Source organism: Canis lupus, chromosome 33, assembly GCF_003254725.2.
Source record: "Canis lupus dingo isolate Sandy chromosome 33, ASM325472v2, whole genome shotgun sequence".
NCBI lineage: Eukaryota > Metazoa > Chordata > Mammalia > Carnivora > Canidae > Canis > Canis lupus.
In genome coordinates this window covers 16,073,481-16,098,200 of record NC_064275.1, presented here as the reverse complement: position 1 = coordinate 16,098,200, position 24,720 = coordinate 16,073,481, and the positions used below count along the sequence as shown (strand labels likewise).

The following is a 24,720-nucleotide window of genomic DNA, read 5'->3' as shown; positions in this document are numbered from 1 at the left end:
CTGCACTAAACTAAGCATGAGAAAACAAATGCCCACAAGAGTAATGACAATACATTTAGAAACAAAAAAGATGTTTAGACTTATAGGGGAAAAGTATAAGAGTATTTCAAAGGACAGTGCTTAGAACTTCTATCAGAGCAGCTCCACTTTATACATGTAAAACTGTTGAAGGAGAAAGAAAATGGAAAAAAGTAGGGGGTTGTTGAATATTGCCAGACTATATGACTAGAGTCATTTTCTGCACTGGCGATCTGGCCCTTCTGCATTTTGGTCAAAAGATGGACAAAACCAGACTCCCAAAAGTTACAGTATAATCCTACCACCCACCATACTCTCTTCCATCCTAATATCCGTAAAAATCATCTCAGTGGCACATATTCACTATTCTTTAAATCTAGTTAAGCTCTTTTTTTTTCTAGTTAAGCTCTTTAATATTCAATATAGCAAGCAATCTCAAAAAAAAAAGTAGGTTTTGGGGTTACTTTTTTCCACTGCCTCCAAGATGCAGATCTTTTCTACCTCTAAAATTGGGGCACATAGGTATATGCAAACTTGGGTCATTATTTCTGGTGGCATGACTGATAATAGGCAACTCTATGACCCATGATCTTTAAATCAAGAATTATATGTTCTACTAATTCTTTCTGGTAAGATCAGGACCAGAATGAAGACTTACAGAATGGATATCAGAGGCTTATAAGAAAAATCTTAGAGATAATGGTCTCCTGAGCAATAAAGGGTTAAGATAATGAGCCTAAACTGCTACCCATAAAAAGACCTTCATGCAAAGATGGCCCATGGCTAACGGTGGGCAACTTAAAAGATCTCAGGAAAGTTCTCACCATTAATTGGTCTTAGTAGCTCACTGTGCCTAAACTGTTGAACAAACAATAGGGTTATGGTGAACACCTACTTTCCTTCTAAGAATCTGGAATTTGGATATGTGCTAAGACTATATGATCAATCTTCAATAAAAATTCTGTTCATGGAGTCCCTAATGAGCTTCCATGGCTGCCAACATTTTACCCATGTTGTCACAAGTCATTCTGGGGGGAATTAAGTATATCCTGTTTGACTCTACTGGGAGAGAGCTTTGTAAGCTTGTGGCTGGTTTTCCCCAGACTTTACCTCATGACTTTTTGCTTAGTATAGGAGCTTTTGCTGTAATAAATTATAGCTTAGAGTACAAATATATGTTGAGTCTTATGAGTCTTCTTAGAGAATTACTGAATCTAAGGGTCTTGTAATTCTACAACACATCCTTTTTTTAATTGAAGTATTATTGACAGTTTTATATTAGTTTCAGGTGTACAACATAGTCATTTGACAATTGTATACATTACAAAATGCTCATGACAGTAAGTGTTGTTATCAGCGGTCATCATATAAAGTTTTCAAAATACTATTACCTATATTCTCTAAGCTACAAACATATCTTTTAAGAAAGAGAGCATCAAAGAGCTCTTCATATCACAGGGGTTAAGAAGCATTACAAAGGACTCTGAATTTGAAGACTAAAAGTACCTTATCCATTTTTCCACTTATAATTCACTTTTCATGGGACGCGTGGGTGGCTCAGCAGTTTGGCGCCTGCCTTCGGCCCAGAGCATTATCCTAGAGACCCGGGATAGAGTACCACATCGGGCTCCCTGCATGGAGCCTGCTTCTCTCTCTCTGCCTGTGTCACTGCCTCTCTCTCTCTCTCTGTGTCTTTCATGAATAAATAAATAAAATCTTTTCAAAAATAAATAAATAAATATTTATTATTAAATATTTAATATTTAAATATATAAGTATATAGAATGTAGAAACTACATAATGTAATTCTTTTTAAATTTCTACCAGTTTTTTGAATGTCGTAATTTGCATTAACTTCTGACTTATGTGAGATACCGACTTATGTGAGATACTTACTCCAAAGGTGGAGCCACCCAAGCTGCCCTACTTTTTAAATATTTAAATTAAAATGTTTTACTTACATAAATCTATAGTTCTTAGTTTTTATAAAGCATTAACATAGATGTGTTTCATTTCATTTGGTTAAGAGATACAACAAAACATGTTAATATTTAGCTTCTAATCTTATGTACCTTTAAAGTCTCAGCAGCAGAGATGATATGGAAATTAATGTGCTATCAATTTATTGTCAATTCCAAATGCACAATCCATATATGCTGACAAATGGAATTCTTTAAGCACTTCTACTTTCATGTAAATACGGTGTTAGGCTTTTTTAGAAGATAGTACTATAGGAATTCTTCAGGAGGAAGAGGCTCTCCTGCCATGCCCAATGCAGACTAGGATAGGAGTGAACAGTGTAGGTATGAGGATATTGTGAAGAGCCAGCCCAAGCCATGTGTCCAGAACTCAGTCCCCTACAATCTTGCAGCCTCAGCCAAGCAATAACCATTCTCCAGTCCTCATAACACAGAAACCAGAGACTCCATGCAGCCCAAATGTTCTCAAAAGTCTACTGCCCCACTACCACTAGAATTCCCACTACACACTCACATCACCACCTGTACTCTCATAAAATAGCTTATTCCTTGCCTAAGAACTCCAGATAAACTCCACCCTTCTTTACTATCAAGTGGCCTGAACTATACCTTCTCAACAAAGTCTGAGCCCCTTCCACATCTGGACCTTCTTGGGTATGCTCCCTTATAGCCCTCCCATACCAGAGTCTCCTTTTATTGTATAGTTTTTCTTTTAACAAAATTAATAATTCTGTAAGTTAAACTTTCTCTGATTAACCTACTGTGAAGTTTCTGGCATCACTGCTGAAACTGACAAGGTTACCTTAAGTTCATATGGAAAATAAAGGGAGCAAGAATAGCCAAACCAAAAAGAACAAAATTGGAAGACTAACACTTCTAAATGTCAAGACTCTGCAAAAATATATGGTAATGAAGAGCATGTGACAAAACTATACAATAATCAAAACTGCATGAAATTAGCATAGAACAGAGACCGATAGAATAGTATGGAGAGTCCAGTACTAAGTTTATTACATTAAGGTTAATTGATTTTCAAGAAGGGTGCCTGTACAATTCAATGGGGAAAGAATATTTGACAAATAGTCCTGAATATCCACATAAAAAAAAGCCACAGAATACATAAAAATTAATCCAAACTGATCACAGACATAAAAGTAAAAGTAAAAACTATAAAATTCCTACAAGAAAATATAGTAGCATATTTTCATGAACTTATATTAGGCAAAATCTTTTTAGTTAAATAGGACACCAAAAACACAAGCAACTAGAGAATTAAAAAGACATAAACTAGACTTCATTAAAAATAAAAACTTTTGTGCTTAAGTGGATAGCATTGAGAAAGAAGAAAAAATTTGCAGGTTATAGGTCAAAGGTATTTGTACCTAGAACATAAAAAGAACTCTTACAACTCAATAGTAAAATTATAAATAATCCAATTGAAAGATGATCAAAGGATCTAAATAGACATGTCTTGAAAAAAGATATACAAATGGCCAATAAGCACATGAAAATGTGCTCAATATCATTAGCCATTAAGGAAATGCAAATTAAGACAACAATGACATACAACCTCACACCCTCTATGAAGGCTACAATAAAAAAATCAGATAGGGGCACCTGAGTGGCTCAGTTGGTTAAGCATTTGACATAGGCTCAGGTCATAACCCCAGGGTCTAGGAACAGCCTGAATCTGCTTGTCCCTCTCCCTCTGTCCCCCCCACCCACCTGCACTTGTGCTCACTCTCTAATAAATAAAATCTTAAAAAAAAAAAAAAAAGCCATGTAATAAGAAGTGTTTGTTAAAGACATGGAAAACCCCTCTACAATGCCAGTAGGAATGTATAACAGTACAGCCACTTTGGAAAACAAACTGGCAATTCCTTAAGAGGTTATGGTTATCACAATTCCACTTGTAGGTAAATACCCAAGTGAAATAAAAATATAAGTACATACAAAAACTAATACATGAATGCATATAGCAACACTACTCCTAACAGCCAAAAAGCAGAAATAATGCAAATGTCCATCAACTTGTGAATAAATAAAATGTGATATATCCACACAATGGATTATGTGGCAATAAAATAGAAGGAAGTACTGATATATGTACAACATAGATGAACCTTCAAATCATTATGCTAAATGAAATAAGTCAGACAAGGAAGACTACATATTATGTAACATTTATATGAAATGTACAAAATAGGTAAACCTATAAAGGCAAAGCATATTAATGATTGCCTAGTATTGGAAGAGGTGAGGTGAAACGGGAGAATGACTAGGGGAGCATACACTGATAAAATGTTCTAAAACTGATTATGGTTCAGAACTCTGAATATACTAAAACCTATGAATTATACACTTTAATGAAGCATATGGTTATCAATAAAGCTATTATATATTTTAAAAGTAGAGAAATTTCAAGAAAGAAAGAAAGAAAGAAAGAAAGAAAGATCAATCAGAAGATTCGCACTAAAGAAAATACAGAGGATGTTCTTCCTCTGTAGAAAGAAGAAAAAGGATTGCAGATGGAAACAAGATGCAGAGAGAAAGAACTAGAGAAAAGGTAAATGTATTGCAAAAATTAAATAAGCATTTACTGTACAAAACATTAATAATGTCTGACAGTATTGCTACATACACAGATGCTAGCACTAACAGCAGAATAAGGGTAGAGTTAAAGGGTTTGATGGTCTCCTGTATTGTTTAAAAAGGAATAATATATATATTAATTTATACTGAAGTTTAATAAAGTCAAGAATGTATTTTATAGTCTCTAAAGTAGCCACTGAACAACAACAACAACAACACCTGTAACACTAACAATTTAATAAGGGGGGAAGGAACGAAAAGTAATATAAAGGAAAACAGTAAGTGAATGTATAAAACAAAGGACATATGCACAAGTAGAAAGCAAAACGTAAACATAACAGATTTAAGTCCAAACATATAAGCGATTGATTATAAACAACTAAATATGCAGATAAAAGACAAAGCTTAGCACCTTCAATTTAAAAATTACATGCTAAAAAAAATAAATAAATAAAAAATAAATAAAATAAATAAAAAAATAAAAATTACATGCTGCTTACAAGGGACACACCTTAAATTTAAAAGCACAGAAAGGTTGAAAGTGAACATTGGGGAAAAGATAAAATGCAAACTACTACTACCCAAAATAAACCCAATGTAGCTATACTAAAATCAGACAAAGTAGACTTTAAGGAAAGAAGTATTACTAGAGATAGAGGGCTATTTAATAATGATAAAAGAGTCAAGTGCCAGAAGACAGAACAAGTCCAAATTTAATTGTACCTCATAATTCAGCCTCAAAGTATATACAAAGCAAAACTTCACAGACTCAAAAGAAAAAAAAAAAGACAAATCCACATCACAGAATATCATTTTAAGATACTTTATAGTAATCAACTAAAAAAGTGGGGGAAAAAATCAGAAAGGATAAAGACTGAACAATGCAACCAACTTGACCTGATACAAAAAACAGAAAACAATTAACCCAACACAGGCAATGTACTTTCTTCTCAAGTATAAATACATGGAATTGTCAACATTGACCTAACATTATGCCCAAAAACTGAAGTCAGACACAAGTTCATTGACACATAATTAAGCTAAATATAAAAAACTAAGGTCACTAAAATATCTTCATATGTTAAGTAGACAATTTTCTGTTTAAAGTATTTATTTATTTATTTATTTATTTATTTATTTATTTATTTATTTTTTATTTATTTATTTATTTATTTATTTTACTTCAGAGAAGAGAGCATATGCACACCACACAAACAGGAGGGAGGAGCAAAGGGGAAGGGTGATTGAAACAATCTCTCAAGCAGACTCCAAGCTGACTGCAGAGCCCGATCATGAGATCATGGTCTGAGCTGAAACCAAGAGTTGGATGCTGTTGGACGAAACCAAGCTGAAACCATGAGCCACCCAGGCACGCCAGTAATAATTTTCAAAAATAATCTAAGACTCAAAAAAGATCACATAAAAATTTTTTATATTTATCTGCATGCAATGCAAAGTCATGACTAAAGGTATAAAATAGGGGGATTCCTGGGTGGCTCAGCGGTTTGGCGCCTGCCTTTGGCCCAGGGCGCGATCCTGGAGTCCCGGGATCAAGTCCCACGTCAGGCTCCCGGCATGGAGTCTGCTTCTCCCTCCTCCTGAATCTCTGCCTCTCTTTCTCTCTTTGCCTATCATAAATAAATAAATAAATAAATAAATAAATAAATAAATAAATAAATAAACAAATAAATAAATAAATCTTTAAAAAAATAAAATAAAGGTATAAAATAGGCTCAAATGCATATGTAAGAGAAAAGCTGCAAATCAATAACCATTCATCTCAAGAAATAAGAAAGGAATAGGAAATAAATCCTCCCCAAAAAAAGTAGAAGAAAATATGAAATAGAAAAGAAGTCAATTGAATCCAGTGATACAACAAAAGATATTTCATCAAAACTAGACTGATTATTCCAGAAACACAAAAACAGGTTAACATTTTTTAAAATGTAATTCAACACATTATTTAAAAAAAGGAAAAAATCATCTAATCATCTCAAAATTAAGATATAGTATTTGATAAAATTAAACATGCTCATGATAAAAATTCTTAGCAAACTAGGAATAGAAACTTTCCTAATAAGGACTCTATTAAAGAAAAAAAAGTAGAAAAACAGCAAATATCATACTTAATTTTGAAATGATGAACTTTTATTTTTTTTTAACTTCTGAGATTAGGAATGAGATGATGATGCCTGCAATCACCACTTCAATTCAACATCATACTGGAAGTCCTAGCCAGAGCAATAAACAAAGGAAAAGAAAAAAAAGTATAGGGATTGGATTGGAGAGAAGGCTTTCATTTTTCACAGGTGGCATGACTGTGCAGATAGAAAATCCAAAAGATTCAATGAAGTATTGGAAATAAATGAAGTTAGCAAGGTCTCCAGATATAAGGTCATGATATCTAGATCATCAGATTTTTACATGCCTGCAAATGATTAACAGTATTTTAAAATACCATTTATAATAACAGCATCAAAAAACAAATAATTTAAAATCTTTAATTAGAATAACTTAGATTAAGGGCATCTGAGTGGCTCAGTTGGTTCAGTGACCAACCCTTAATTTCGGTTCAAGTCATGATCTCAGGGTCCTGGAATGTAGCCCTGCATCAGGCTCTGCACGGAATCTGCTTGAGATTCTCTCTCTTCCTCTCCCTTTGACCCATCCCCCACTCATGCTCAATTGCCTTCTGTTTTTGAATAAACGAAATCTAAAAAAAAAAAAAGGGAATAACTTAGATTTTTAATTGCAAATTTATAGATATGTAAAATTGTTACACACCAAAAAAATAAAACACCAAAAAAACTAGAAAGCTTTATTGAAAAAAAAAGTCAAGAAAATCTCAGTAAATGGAAAGATAAACCAGATTCACAGATTGAAAGATTCAGTATTATAAAAATGCCAATTTAGCCCCACATTACTTCATGTTGATTTAATGTACTTACAATTTAAAAAAATGTCTGTAGGTTTTTTGTGGCAATTGATAAACTGCTACTAAAATGTATATGGAAAGGAAAAGGGCCAAGACCAGCCACATTAAACTTGAACAAGTAGGTGGACTTCCTCTACCCAATACCAGGATACATCATAAAGCTATAAGGAAATGTGATTTGTGCCAAGATAGGAAAGTGGACCAATGGAACAAAGAAGAAAGCCCAAAAGGAAACCCAGGCATGGGGGCAGCTACTTGATTTATTATAAAGGCAGCACTGTACAGCAGGTCTCCTCCATAAATGGTGATGGTCAACTGGAGAGTAAATGAAGAAAAAATATGGACCTTACTTCATAATTACAAAAACAAATTTTAGATGAATCATAGTAAGGCAAAATGATAAAGATCCCAGGGAAAAATGACTAGAGAAAGATTTTGTAAATAAGGCAGAGAAATAATTATAAAGGCAAAAAATTGGTTTTGACTACCTGGATAGTTATTAATTAGAATTTCTGTTCATCTACAGACACCATTAATAGAGTGAAAAGACCAAAGTAGGAGAAATTATTTGCAATACATATAAGGGTTCAAGCCTAACTTACATAAACAATTCCAACAAATCTATAGAGACAAAAGACAATACAATTGAATAAAATGCAAAGAGACTTAACAGACACTTCACAAGAGTATATTGAAATGGCCTGTAATCCTTAGATCCCATCCATCAGGGAAATACAAATTACAATCACAATGTTATGCCACTGCATACTCCTCAGAATGGTTAAAAAAAAAAAAATACTGGCTGGTGAAGATGTGAAGCAATTGAAGCTTACAAGCTACTGATAGGAAGTATAAATTAGTATTGCTTTCGAAACTTATTCAATAAAAACATGCATAAAGTGAGCCAGTAGTCCCAGCACCAAGAGAGGTACAATGATGTCCGTAGCAGTACTATACATAAAGTCTCAAAGTGAAAATAACCCAAATGTCTGCCCAACATTAAAACTGATAAATTATGGATCAGTGATGGAACAGAATACTGTACAATGGTGTTCAATAGATAAAACAAATTTATGGTGTTAGAAGTCAGAATTCTGGTTATTTCTGGGGAAGACAGAGAGATCTGTGATTGGAGAGGGTGTGAGGGGGCTTCTGGAGTGCTAGTAAAGATTTATTTCCTGACCAGGGTGATGGTTTCGTGGACACGCTCATTTTGCAAAAGTTCATCCCAACTGTATACTTACCCTGAATATTTTTCTGTGTATGTGTGTCAATAAAAGTTTTAATATTTCATGAATCTATGTCTCCAGCCTTGTTCAAACTAGCTCATACCTCACATCTTCTAAAGCTGTGTTCACCTGGTCCTCCGATTCAAATAAAGCCTCAAAATCTCAGTTAATAAGCAAAACCGAAATCATTACCCCTTTGTTAATTGAGCTGTGTCCCCTTATGTCAAAGCCTTTAATTCCAAGTACCCGTGAATGTGACCTTAAGAATCAAGGTTCCAAAGACCTTGGAAATACAGTCTTTGCATACGTAACAAAATGTAAATTAAGATAAGGTCATAATGGAGAAGGGTGGGCTTAATCCAATGTGACTATTATCTTTATACAAAAAGGAAAGTTCCTTGACAGAACTGTCATATGCATATGACAACAGAGGAAGAGATTGTAGTGATGCAATCCACTGAAAGCTAGAGATTGATGGCCACCAGCAGAAGCTGGATGAGACAAGAAAGAGAGTCTCAGAGAGAACACAGTCCTAACAACTTGATTTCAGACTTTCTAGGCTCCAGAACTGTGAGAGAATAAATTTCTGTTGTCGTAAGCCACGTAGTTCATAATTTGTTATGGCAGCGCTAAGGAAGCTAATACACCCTTCCATGCAATAATTCTTACCTCAACCTCCCTTTCAGCAATATTTACACTACTGTCCCATCTGTTTAATATAAAACTCCAAATGCACTCCTCATATACTGGCATCATAAAAGGAGAGATTATTTTGCCTTTTAATTATCTCTTGTTTTTAAACTTTTCCCTTTCATGTCTACCACTGCCATCCTACTTCAGGCCTTAATAACTCCACAGCTAGACTATCCCACTTATGATAAGTGTTGCTTAAATACTACTTTCCTAAGTCATTCTTTCCCCAAACTTTCAGCATTACAACATATTCAAAAGGTACTCAGCAGTTTGGCTCTATTCTACTTTCTTCAAAACGTAAATACAATTGTTATTTTATTCTTTTATTTATTTGAGAGAATACATTTTACTCTTTTTTTAAAGACTTTGAGAGAGAAAGTGAAAGAACACGAGAAGGGGGAGTGGCAGAGGGAGAGGGAGAAGTAGCCTCCCCGCTGAACAAGGGACCTTATGTGAGGCTCCATCCCAGGACCCCTGCAATCACAACCTTATCCAAAGGCAGACGCTTAACTGAGCCACTCAGGTGCCTCCAACATTTTATTCTTTATCAGCTAATTTTTCTCAGTACCTAGAATAACTTCTGGTAGACACAGTGCTCAATTAAATACTAACCACCAACATAAACTTATTACTACCTCCACATCATTGTGCTTTACAAGTTCATGTTATGCTAACTCATACTTTCAAATACTGACCAATTATTTTATCATTCTTAGTTGATATTCCATTTTTGCCCAAAAGTTCTACTACAAAGTCCCAATATTACTCCACACTCATTTATTCTCAAAATACATGTCTTAAATCACTAAAGATCAAAGCCTTGCCACAACCTCCCTTTCTTAGACCTGGATATATCTCTAAATATTTACCTATCATTTTATTTTTCCCTAAGCAGTAGAAAGAAGAGCCATTCATCGTTTCTAAGACTACTCTCTCTCATCTGTGTTCTTAATCTTTCTACTTACTTTTTACTTCCTGGACCTTGCCATTATCAATGTACTTCTCCCACTATCCCCTACCCCCTGCCCCAACAAAAAGAGACAAATCTCATCATAAGAACTAAAAAATCTTTTAAGAGAACTTAAGGAAACAATCCAATTTGTAATTGCTTCAAAAAGAATAAATTACCTAGGAATAAGTTTAACCAAAGAGATGAAAAACCTGAAAACTATACATTGATGAAAGTAAAGACAACACAAACAAATGAAAAGCTATTATCATGCTCACAGATTGAAAAAATTAGTACTGTTAAAATGTCCGTAGTACCCAAAGTAATCTATAGAGTCAATGCAATCTGTATTATAAAAAGCAACACTATTTTTCAAAGAACAAGAACAAGTAATCCTAAAACTTGTATAGAACCATGAAAGATCCTAACTAGCCAAAGCAATCTTAAGAACAAAGCCTGAGGTACTATAATCTCAGATTTCAGATAGACTACAAAGCTGTAGTAATTAAAAAAAAAGTATAGAACTGGCACAAAAACAGACACATAGATCAACAGAACAGGAGAGAGAGCCCAGAAATAAACCCACACTTATATGCTCATTAATCTATGACAAAGGAGATAAGAATATACAACAGGGAGGAAAAAGGTCCTTTCAATAAAGAATGTGGAAAAAAAGAACAGCTACATGCTAAATAAATAAATAAATAAATAAATAAATAAATAAATAAAAAAAACTGGACCATTTTCTTACACCAGACAAAAATAAAATGGATTAGGGATCCCTGGGTAGCACAGCGGTTTGGCGCCTGCCTTTGGCCCAGGGCGCGATCCTGGAGACCCGGGATCGAATCCCACGTCAGGCTCCCGGTGCATGGAGCCTGCTTCTCCCTCTGCCTGTGTCTCTGCCTCTCTCTCTCTCTCTGTGTGTGTGACTATCATAAATAAATAAAATAAAAAAAAAATAAATAAATAAAATGGATTAAAGATCTAAATGTGAGACCTGAAACCATACAGCTCCTTAAAGAAGATAAAGGCAGTATTCTATTGGATACTGGCCTTAGCAACATTTTTCTAGCTATGTCTCCTCAGACAAGGGAAACAAAAGCAAAAATAAACCATTAGGACAACACTCAAAACACTTTTGTACAGCAAAGGAAGCCATTAACAAAACAAAAAGACCATTTACTAAATGAGAGAAGATATATACAAATGATGTATCTGGTAAGAGGTTAATATTCAAAATATATAAAGAACTTACTCAACTCAGCACCAAAACAATCCAATTAAAAATGGGCAGAGAAAAATAAATAAATAAATAAATTTAAAAAAAAAATGGGCAGAGAACCTAAACATGCATTTTTCCAAAAAAGACACAGAGGGTCAACAGATACCTGAAAATATGTTCAATATCACAGATACCTGAAAATATGTTCAATATCACTAATCATCAGGTAAATACAAATCAAAAACACAATGAGATATCACCTTACACCTATGGAATGGCCAGTATCAAAAAAGACAAGAAATAGTAAGTATTAGTGAGGATGTGGAGAAAAGGAAAATGTAGTGCACTATTGGTGGGAATGTAAATTGTTGAAACTACTGTGGAAAACAGTACAGAGGTTCCTCAAAAAGTTAAAAATAGAAGTACCATGATTCAGTAATTTCACTACTGAGTATTTATCCAAAGAAAACAAAAATACTAATTTAAAAGGATACATGCACCTCTATGTTTATTACAGTATATTTACTGGTTACAGAAGCAACCTGGGTGTCCATAAATAGATGAATTTGGATAAAGAAGGTGTGGTGTACACATACACACACATTTATATATCAACAACAGACTGCTGTTAGTCATAAAAAAGAAGGAGATCTTGCCATTTGCAACAACATGGATGGACCTAGAGAGTATTATGCTAACTAAAATAAGTCAAACGAAGAAAGACAAATACCATAGGATTTCACTTATATGTAGAATCTAAAAAACAAATGTAGAAATAAACAGAAACAGAATCACAAATACATGGAACAAATTGGTAGTTGCCCAACATTAGGGAGTTGGAGGGAAGGGTGAAAAAGGTGAAGAGGATAGGAGGTACAAACTTTCAGTTATAAAATAAGTCATGGAGATGTTAAGTGTACCATAGGGAATTTGAAAAATCAGTAATATTATAGTAACACTGCACGGTGACAGATGGTAACTATACTTATTGTAGTAAGCATAGCCTAATGTATAGAATTATCTACTCACTATGTTGTACACTTGAAACTGAAAGAACATCGTACGTCAACTATACATCAATTTTTTAAAAAAGCTTTCTGTTAACCTTCTGTAGTGGACACCACCGGAAAGTATATTCCCTTGTGCTATGGTAACAATATCCAGTTTCTAAGAACAGTAATGCCAGTCTAAGAGGCAAAGCTCTAATATTCAATGTCTCAAGAAGCAAAAAGCAATGACCTTAACAGACTGCCCCTTGACATTATCTTGGCTGTAGTTTTGGATATGGTTATAGACGCTCAGCCTTCTTTGGGTCTTGATTTCCATACCTGAACCCCCTGATATCCTTTTAAAAATTTCCTTTTAATCAAAGTTAAGTTTCTATGTTTGCAATTCAGAGCCTGGCTGATGTGTTAGTCAACTCAGGCTGCCATAACAAAATATCACTGACTAGTAGGTAACTTAAACAGCAAACATTTCTCACAGTTCCAAGGACAGGAAGTCTAAGTAAGATCAGGGACCTAGCATCGTTAGATCTGGTTGGTGAGAACTCTTCCTGGCTTACCAATGGCTGACTTCTTACTGTATCCACAACTCTGATGCCTCTTCCTTCTTACAAGGCCACTAATCATCATGGGGCTCTAACCTCAAGACCTCATCTAAATCTAATTACCTCCCAAATAACCATTCCTAATACCTTCAACATATCAATTTTGGGATGACAAACATTCAGTTGTTATAACTGATACATTATTCTTTCCCCTCAAATTACTCTTTCTCTTTTCCATCTTTCCCAAGAGTAGGCCCTATTCTACTACTTTGTAACTATCCCTTCATTTAATATTTTGGAATTTGACTTCTAATCATCACTTTTACAAAATTACTGAGTCATCAGCACACTCTTCCTAACTACTAAATATATTGGTCTATTTATTAAGTTTTTTCTAGATTATTCCCCCTCCTTCTTTTTTTTTTTTTTTTTATTTTTATTTATTTATGATAGTCACACAGAGAGAGAGAGAGAGGCAGAGACACAGGCAGAGGAAGAAGCAGGCTCCACGCACCGGGAGCCTGATGTGGGATTCGATCCCGGGTCTCCAGGATCGGCCCTGGGCCAAAGGCAGGCGCTAAACCGCTGCGCCACCCAGGGATCCCTCCCCCTCCTTCTTATGCAATTAAAATACGTCAATCTTGAAAAATGTTCCCAGTCCCCTGCCCACTTCCCTTTCCTCTCTTCCTCCTTCTCTTCTCCCTCCTTCTCAACCCTACTCCCTCCCCTGCCTCTTCTCTCTCTCTCTCTTTCTCTCTCTCTAATAACTATTCTAAATACCTCAATCCCAATTCCACATACCACCCCTGCCATCTCATAATAAATTTCCAACTACAGTTCTAAAATATATGCCTGACGCACCACAATTTAAACGCCTCCATAAAAAGTTACTAGACTGAAATTAGTCAATCCTTTTACCATTCTTTACTAGCCATTCAAAAGAGAAGCATTACATACATATTCAACTCTTCCTTCCTCACTATGATATGCAAATACCAGGTAATCTACGCAGATTAATCTTTCCAAGCCTTCTACCAAATTGCCATTGTCTCTACAACCTGGTGTTCCATGGAGAATCACAATGGTTTTCTCTTTTGTCTCTTGTACCTCCAGTATATCTTACACATTTCCGTCAGAGCTATACAATGTCCTCAAATCACAGACTCAGTAGTTATTTGACTCAAAGATCCTCACTACATACTACCCTCCTCAGCATCAGCAAAGTATTCAAAAAATCCATGACTTCCCTATGAAAAGCTCATACTTGAACCACACAGGAACATTCCTTCCAGAGTTCTCAGTCCAGTGATTTTTTTCAGCCTGTAATGCCCTTTTTCCTGGACTTTCCCTCACAAACAGAAATCTCAATTCTTCTTCAAGGTTCAGCTACAAAATTAGGTCTTCTATTAAGGCTTCCTTCACTGCCAATAAAACTGCTCCTTCTTCTCTAACTCCACAATATTTTCATATTTCTAATATAAGACAATTCATTTTCCCTTGCATTATTGTTAGTAGTATTTATAAAACACTTTATTACAGTTTAATAAGTATTTCATTTAATTTTCACAGCAACTCTGTAAATGAAGTATGCAGCCAACTTTAGAGTAAATGAAACAGGCAGAGAGCCTAAGTAACTGGATTTAACACACGTACATGCAGGAACACACACACTTCTAATTCCGAATCTCCTAACAATTACATTTTACATTTATTAAGAAGAAAGACTCCAAGGCTCCTTGCATACATAGTCCTTTTGGTGTAACAGATGCTCTGTGTTTCTTTTCCCTGTTTGAAATAACCCTGTTTTACTTGTCTGAACTTTATCCATTCTTGAAGACACAGCTCATAAGTTTCATCTCTATTTAGCTTTCCTTGACTCTTCTAGGCCTTACTGATCTTTTCTTAGGCTGTATCATATACTACTTGCAATGTCTTTACAAATATCTTTTTTGGATATATTTTAACGTGCAGTTAATCTTACAAATGGGTTTTTAAACTTGGGACCAACCACCATGTCTTATTTCATTAAAGTACCCTCTACACCACCTACCACTCGGTTGGTGCTGTATTATTACTTATTTCCTGATTGATGCTCAAATAGTCCCCTCATCTATCCCCTGCTCTAATTTCTAAATCCCTTATTTTTTTGCATTACAAGTATGGACCAACTGTTGTGACTAACTAAACATTATATTTTAACAGTAGATATCACTCAACCCTCTCCTGAAATTTAAAGTTCACAGGTCAAGTAAGTATTTTATACATCTGATGCAAGAAAAATCTAGAGTGACTATGTTAGATGACTGTAGAGGGCAGCAAAGCAACAGTGTTATCCCTAAAGAAAGATATGTATTTTTCTCAGGCAATTTCAAATTTGTGGGTTTTTTTTTTTTTTTATTTTAACAGATGTTAAGATTAAAGCTTTTAGAAGACAAGAGACATCCTTGCATGATCTATACAAATTTCAAAAACTACCTATGTATTTAAACATTTTCACTATCAGTTATAAATATTACAAACTGTGTCAATGTCCAGATCCTTTCATACACATATGGAAAAATAAGTATGATGAATAATGCATGGCTTCAAAATAGCCACCATAATTGCTAATTCTTATGAATCTAAAAGTTGAAACGCTTTTTCATTAAAAAGTGTAAAAATAATCTACATACAGAAAAGAATGCCAATACTCCAGTCATTTCTTGCTAAGAATAGATGTCATTATTAGTGTTATTAATTCTAGCTTTGATATACCTTCTTTTTGTTATTTAAAATCAGTCAGGTGACCATAGGAGCTACACCAGTTTTAAAAGAAAAAGACAATAAATCTTTGACATCCCACTAGTGTACAACAGATAGAAGGTAACAACTTGAAAGAGAATAGGAGTTCCTTACCATTATGCTTCAACATTAAAGTTCATTCTGGTTTTACTCTGAATTAGCCAAAACTATCATAAAATAATCATATAATTATATTTAAAATCACATATTTACAATCCTTATAAAAATGGTGAAGCTACTGTAAAAGTTGATAGAACTGCATTATTTGCACATTACTCGAGGTTTTTCTTTATGGTAATTTTTTTATCTCTTTTAAGTTTAACAAGCAGAAATCAGAGATTTAGAGCAGCTGCTAGAGACATTAACATATGCAGACTCATGGTTTCATGAAAAATGCTATGATGTTTTAGCCCTGTGCCCTTAATGAGAAGGATAAAACTGTAGCTAAGTACCTTTTCCCACTTGAATCTCTTCAATAAAAAATAAAGAGAAGCTTTTTTTAAAATTCTGCATTTAAAATAAAGGAACCAAGGCATCTCTAAGCAGATTTAAAAACTAGACAGTTTAATGGTGTGACTTAGCCAATATTAAATTGAACTTATGGCCATGAATGATTATCTCTAATCTAAATCAAATTAGAAGGGAATTTGGAGTTCATAATGACAGGACACTTGTGAGATTAATCTTAATCTAGCCCATAATAGCTATGACTGAATTAGAAATATTATTAAGTTCAAAAACAATGGCCTAAGATATTTTAGTAATGACAATAACGTCTACCATAGATAACACATATAAGTAGTCACTAGTTGAAAATCATCTCATCATTGCTTAGAAATACTAACATTTTATTAATATTTTTGTGTTTCCTCTAAATTGAATCCATTAGAAGAATCAAGCACATCCTTAATTGTATACAATGTTCTCAACACTGAGTTGGGAGTTCTCACTGTATGCACCTACTTTTATAATTGCTTCTTGTTTTTTTTCATGTCCTTCCCAATAACAGCACTGACACATTTCCAGTACAAAACAGACGGGCTATCTTAAATTTACCACTCTATTTCAAAAATTCAAACTCAGAGTGAGATCTGTTATACATAAAGTGAGGTATGTCACACGGAAACTGCTTACTCCTTATGTTCTGGGATAAATGATACACAACTAATTTTGCAATACTGAAGGAAAAAAAAAAATTGTATTACCCCAGAAGGTCAATTTTACTAACATCTCTGATTCAAAATGGTGAGACAATGAGTAAAGAGAACTAAACAGAGAAAAAAGCATGTTTAGAAAACAGAAAAGCCAATGAAGAACTATCTCATCAAGCAACATCTTTAAAACCTACCAACCTCTTCCAGTTTATTATATTTATAATATACATGTACAAGAGAATATGAAAAAATATATATATACACATATATATATTCATTCCCTCTATCTTGGAAGGTGGGCATAGGAATGTCAAAATAGGAATAATGCTAAATATACAAACCTAAGGATCTATTTTCTAGCGTACTCTGTAAAGCAGAGCTTCTGCAACATAAAAGGTATTACGCAAAAAAAAGAATCGTTAAAGAGTTTGTATAACAGTCTATTTTATGGAAGAATTTCTTAGACTATGAATAAACTAATGTACAGAGTAACTTTACATATAAAGGGGTTACAGCCTTAGTTTTTCCTATTCCCAAGTCTATTTAACCACAGCACTTTCTCCCAGAAACATATCTTCTGAGACTTCCATTCCACAGAAATACTTTGGCAAACATTGCTCTAAACCTAAAAACATGAAGAAAAAAAACAAATAGAATGTGCGTGCTTTTCCCTCTAATGACCGTATTTCACATACATTATTAAACACAGAAGAGGGTAGGCCTCCAGGGACTAAGGAATGAAAGATATCTAGGATCAGATAAGAAATAAAATCAAGTTCAGAAGAGTTTCATAGTTACTATAGCTATTATTCTATTTTACTATTTTATTTCAACATGGAAGATGAAACCACATATTCTTTTGATGCCACTTATCATGAAACAAATTTGGTCAAGTCCTTAAACAGTTAATAGGAAAAAAAAACAAATCTATACAGTCTGAAAAATTATTTGTGCTTATTCTGTGATATGTGTTATGATACATACAGTGAACCCTGATGCAGGATCTTTACTACAAAGAGCACATATCACCAAACAACATAATATAAAGAGAAACTACTTTAGAAAGAAGAGAAGCTCACTTTCAGCAAGAAGTGATGAGAAAAGGCTTCACAGAGAAAATTAACCTTAAAACATACACGTCAGATTTTGAGTAGGTAGGCAGGAAGAGTAATGACATCTTAGGTCTTTTAAGTAAGGACCACAGAAAGGCACAACTTACTTCAGAGATTTGTAGAGTTTAGACCTGCACTGACCAATATGGTAGCCTCCAGCCACAACAGACTACTGAGCACAGGAAACATAGTTTAAATAACAATCTGTGGAGTGCCTGGCTGGCTCAGTCACTTAAACATAGGCCTCAGGTCAAGATCTCAGGGTCCTGGGATTAAGCCCCACATCAGACTCCCTGCTTGGTGGGGAGCTGGCTTGTCCCTCTCCCCAGGCCTCTCCCCCTGCTTGTGCTTGCATGAGCACATGTGTGCTGTCAAGTAAATAAAATCTTAAAAAAAAAAAAAAAAATCTCTAAGTGTAAATTACACACCAAATTTCAAAGACTTACTAGGAAAGAAAATGTAAACTATCTCAATTTTTAGTATCAAATTGCACAATGAAGTGATATTTCGGTTATGCTGTGTTAAATAAAAGTATTATTAAGGTTAATATCACCTGTTCCTTTTATTATTTTTAATGTTGGCATCAAGATAACTTAAAATGATCTATATGGCTCATATTACATTTCTGTTGGACAGTGCTGGATTAGATTAGATTTCACTGTTAAACTCTTGAAATAAAGAAATCTGAGTGTCTACTACATGTATATGCCAATGTGTAATGTTCTGATATATTAGTGAACAAAACAGTGGAATATATTTCTTTTGGAAGAGGAAATACATCTGGTCAAATCATAAATTAAAATTCTGTAATAAATAACACTAATAGAGCTAAGAATCATCTGAGGACGTCTCTCAAAATACAAATGTCGCAAACCCCTATCTCCATATCCACCTCTCTTGCAAAAATTGTTGATCCAGTCAGTCCACAGTGGAGCCTGGAATGTTGTTTGAAAAAGATTCCTTAGTAACTCAGATATGAACCCACCTGTACACCCTGCTTCTGCTGACCCTGGCTAGCTGAGAACAGCGATTTATAGCCCCTCCCCCCTTTAATTTATTTACTCTGAATAATCCTAGACTAAGAGCCCGTAAAAAGCCTCCATTCAGTGACAAGCCAACCTATTTAAAATAAGAACAACTTTCTGTTTAACCATTAAAGAAAATCAAAGTTTAAAAAAAAAAAAAAAACCCTCCACTATCTATAGAGCCACATGTATAATTTTCTATCTTGTACCCACAAAATAATCATCTTTAGTGTTGAAAAGCATACTACCAATTCTTAGCCACTTAATCCAGGTATGAACTGGCGTATTTTTACACATATGCCTCAAAGTCCAGTTTATGAATATCTACTCACAAAGCAACAGATAGTCTTTTCCTACTCATCTTAATTAGCAGATGACTGTTGGGCAGTAAATAGGTTACAAGAAAAACAATCTCCCTGGATGCTATATCAAAGAGAATACACAAAATTCAGATTAAGTCTGCATACAATATCCTTTCCCAAATAACTACAGTAATTGGAATATGGGTGTATCTAAACTCATAAGGGGCAACTCTCACTAAAATTTTAAATTAATGGAGGGTATAATAAGTGAGTCATTTAGGAAAAACTTAAGGCTCACCTTTGATAAAAGATTCACCACAAATTTTATTTAAATAAATGATTAAATTTGTCAGAACCTATTATAAACATAGAAATATTAAGTTTTATGAAATTCAGGAAAAGATACAGATTCAAGATTTTAAAGAATTTCTGATAAAAAAAGTAATCATAAGTATGATATTTATGGTACTTAGATTTCTGGATCTGAATAAAATTATCTTTAGTATCATTCTATTATTAACTTAAGGATTATTTGATTTTATACTAAATTTATACATTAATAGCCATTATTAAAGGTCGTATCTTTCTTAACTAGTCTTTACTATGAATTGCTATAAGCACCTCAATACATTATAGAATATACTATAAAAATGTTACTCTTTAATTTTAAAAGGGCAAATTATAAAATACTCCATTTTTTAACAAAGATATCCCATCCAGCTTCTTTTCAGTAATTTTCAAATAATAGGCAGTAAGCCATAAGTTTTACTTCTTAACTATACTGATGCAACACGTACATCAGAGTTGCTCAATCACTAAATTAAATATATATAAATATATATAAGCATAAGTGAAATGAACAAGATGGTAAATACACATATGCACACACAAATATATAACTGCCCAGCTTTTTCAATTCCAATTTCTGATGCTGTAGCTAAATGCAAGAATGGAAGATTTGGGTCTTTTTTGCTTGCTTCTAAATTTGATTCACTTTCCAATTATATCTGTTCATGATGCAGAAAGATTTATACGGGTAGTATGTATTATAGGCCCCAATCTGATATTATCAGTTACTTGATAAAATAGACTTAATTATGACCTTTCCTCCCAACTGTGCATTTTCAATATAAACACGAGCATTCCAAGCAACCTTATGGAACTGCCAAATCATTAAATGCATTCTACATCAAGGGAAGATTCAACGTGGTTCCAAACAATTACGCAAGTTAGTTAATTTCACTGTATCTCAATATTCTGAAAATTGGTCTTCTGAATATTTATATGAAGTAAATTTAACAAATATTTAAAGAACACTGACTGTATTATACACTCAAAATAAAGATATGAAGGCAAATAGAGTAGTAAATCAATTACCTTGAAAACCCAATTATTCCAGACATCAGGGCAGAATTTAAGAATGACAAATACAAGGCAGGTTAGTTTATTAGGTACAATCTAAAAAATGCTAACATTTGAAAGTTTACTATATTCCATGTACCCTAAATGTTTTATTTTATTCTTTGATTTAATCCTCTCAACAACTCTATGGGCAAGGTGATATCTTTTTTTGTTTGTTTATGTTGAAAAACCTTAAGTTTACTGAGGTTAAATAACTTGCCAAGGATTCAAAAACCTAGTAAGTGGCAGCCTTTTTTCAAAATCAAACTATTTAGTATCTAAACCATAAAGAGCAGAAAGAGAAAGTGAACTTGTACTATCTACCACAATGTCTAACCTCAGTAAGATCTGAATCAACTTTTTTAAATTTTTTAAAGCTGCATTTATTTATTTGAGAGGCGGGGGCAGAGGGAGTGAGAATGGGAGAAGAACCCAATGGGGCTTGATCCTCACACCTTGAAACCAAGACCCGAGGGAATCAAGAGTTGGATGCTCAACCAATTGAGCCGCCCAGGCACCCCCTCAACTGATTTTTTAAAAAGTAATTTTTCTCAGTTCACATTCATAGATCTTTACCTAATGAGTTAGGTATCCCTCTTCTTTTTTTTTTTTTTTTTTTGGTATCCCTCTTCTGAACAACCCCACAGTACACCTCATGCAGATCTCTATCACAAACACTAGACTATCCTATGAGCAACTATTTCCTTCATGTCTAGCATCACAGTGCTGTAAGCTCCTTGAAGCCAGGACTCTGCTTTACCCGTGCTTATGTCCCCAAGTGCCTATCAAGCGCCAGGAATACAGAAAGTACTATAAGCGCTGTTAAAGGTTCAATATAACATCAGATCTTTTTTATCATCTTTTAACATCTTCAGGTAAAACATTGATGAAAATGGAAAATCAGAGAATCCTAGATTCAAGTAGGAACTGACAAAGGCCAAAAAGTCTTTGCCTTCTCCTTTACTGATACCGTATTCCTGCTAATATTCTCTCTTTCAAGAAAAATGTTGGAAGGAAAGTGAGATAAAACTCATCACCTATGAATTATTGCCATCATAAAGAAATCTGCCTGAAACTAATGTAACATTGTGTGTTAACTCTATTTCAAGGAAGGAAGGAAGGAAGGAAAGAAAAAAAGAAAAGAAAGAAAGAAAGAAAGAAAGAAAGAAAGAAAGAAAGAAAGAAAGAAAGAAAGAAATCCCAAGTAACAAGCTTTAAATAAATAAGATTTATTAAGTCACATGGTAATGTAAATCTAGTCCCTTTGACCTTTATACCTAGGAATTTCTTAGGCTTAAAAAACAACCTACAGTTTGTAAACCTTTTAAAAGTTCAGTTCTTCAATTGAGACAGTGTACACTCTCAAAACAAAAATGATGTAATTTTTTACAGCTTTCAGAATATCAAGTCTACCAGTTCCAAGAGTTTTTTTTTTTTTAGCAAGTAAACATTACCTTGCACTAATAGATAATATTGCAGATGTTGAGCATAGTTAAGGTCGTGCTAAATTTACATAAGCAGCATATCAAAAAATAGCAGCAAAATGAAAAAAAATCTGTATGTGTTGAACACGTAAAGCATTCTGATTAACAAATCCTCAAATAATCATCTCTTTAAAGCCTAAAAATCTTTCCAACTCTGAACTCTTCAAGCAATAGTACACACAAAACCTTATCAGTACTACGAATGTCAAATCAACAACAAGTTACATGAAGAAAATTAAAATTCTACCTCCATACTTATTAAGCATCCATAAGTCAGGACAACTGTGCCCTACTCAAAGACTGAATTCTAAAATAGAGGAAGGTTGATGGAAAAAAACTTGTCATAAGGGCTCACAAATTAGGGTGCTATCAACACTATAAGCCAGAAAAGGAAGCTCTTTAAAAGAACAGTGCACACAGGAACACAAAGCTAGTGCCTGTCTCTACAACCACAAGCAGAATTGACTCTAGAAACTTCAATTCACACCTGCTCTAAATCACAGCCCATTTGACCATATCACTTGAATTTTTAAGTCTTCAAATCAAAATATCAAGCCCCTCTAATGGGATATTATTAAAGACGTTAAAAAAGATTCTTCTTCCACACGAAATCCATGTTCCTTCAAAGTAGTCAAGCCTTCATCTGTACAAGCACTATGAAACTACTCAAATTCTATATGCCTGATTATCTGCTCATATTACCTAGTTTCATTCAGCCTTCTATAAGGCTTTGATCAGAGAGAGAGCTTTTATTAGAGATACAAATAATATTCACTCGGTCCTTAACACAATCTTAAGTCAGGCTAGTAAACTGTTAGCACCCCCTCCAACTTTACCCAGCTGTAATCCACAATCCTCCCTAATGGAAAAGAACGGTACACAAATTCAACTTAAATCTTGCATCCGTTTAAAGTAACAGCACTGGGCAGCCGGGGGGCTCAGCGGTTTAGCACCTGCCTTCAGCCCAGGGCTTGATCCTGGAGACCCGGGATCGAGTCCCACGTCCGGCTCCCTGCATGGAGCCTCCTTCTCCCTCTGTCTGTGTCTCTCTCTCTCATGAATAAATAATTTTTTTTTTTTTTTAAAGAGGTAACAGCATTAAGAATTGTGTCCTGGAACCAAACAGCCGGGGAGTGGATAGCTAAAGAAACCATGTAGATTAGATAACATGCCATTTATCACAGTATCCTCTGTAAATCAGAAAACTGCCATTACACTGCCTGAAACAAGGTGGGGGATTGGTAGAGGACTTTCCCAGCCCATAAGGGACACTCAATCGCTTGAAAACTCTGCCTCCCTCACAACCAACTACCCCGACACACCTCCCGGAACAGGACGCTCTTTCTTCCAAATCACACCACCCCAGAAATCTGCACACACGTCGCCCTCTAACAAACACTGTTAAAACTCGGCTTGCGTCTATGATTCCATGAAACACCGATCCGACAGCAGCAGCCTCCTGTACCAATCGAAACGTCTTGGGCAAACCCAATCTCTATGCAAGCGTTAAGTTTTTTTGCTTCTCCACCTTCCTCCGCCACCTAAGAGTCTTAGAATGAATAACTTCCTGCAGCATTTCAGGATGACCAAACCACAGCGCTCACCAAGGACCGGTGGCCTCACTTTCCCCATCACCACCTTCCACTAATGATCACTTACGTCCAGCTCCCGTGCATGAAAGGCCAGATTTGGGGGCTTTTTTTTTTTTTTTTTTTTTAACACGATCCTTAACAAGTGGACTTGTAATCTCCGACAACACCTACGAACGGAATTTACAGAGAGACTAACTCCCAGATGCGACGGGGAAGCTGCAACGGAAAATGAGGGAAGAAAAGAGGCCGGGAAGAGGCGTGGGGTCGGTTTTGATCAAACAGCCGGGCCGGGGCGCAGAGGATGCCACCAGGCAGGTGACACCTAAATCAAAGTCTTGGAGGACAAACAAGGTTCGCTTAAAAAATATATATATTTTTTTAATTAAAAAAAAAAAAAGCAAAAAAAAAGCATGGCCAGTGTGAGGGGCAGGCGTCCCACGAACTGGGGGGCAGCGACGGGCTCGGTGCAAAGCGAGCCGGGGGGCTGCCAGGGCTGCACCGGCCGCAGGGGATGCTGCAGGGGCCCGAACACGGTACCTTCTCCCCCCGGGGGGGGGGCGGGGTGGTCGGGAGCCGCAGGCTTCCTCCCGTCGGGCTCCGGTCCCTAAAGGTACCCGGGCTCCGAGCTCAAGTTTCACCGGGGGGAAGAAAGGGAGCAGCAAAGGCGCACCCCGCAGCCCGCGCTCGCGGCCTCCCCCCG

General features: G+C 35.1%; 1 protein-coding gene across 14 annotated transcripts in view; it reads right to left on the bottom strand.

Moving 5' to 3' along the window:
* The window catches only part of NECTIN3 (nectin cell adhesion molecule 3), a 294,923-nt gene that overhangs the window by 269,774 nt on the left and 429 nt on the right, over positions 1 to 24,720 (bottom strand). The gene's annotated exons all lie outside the window — the stretch shown is intronic.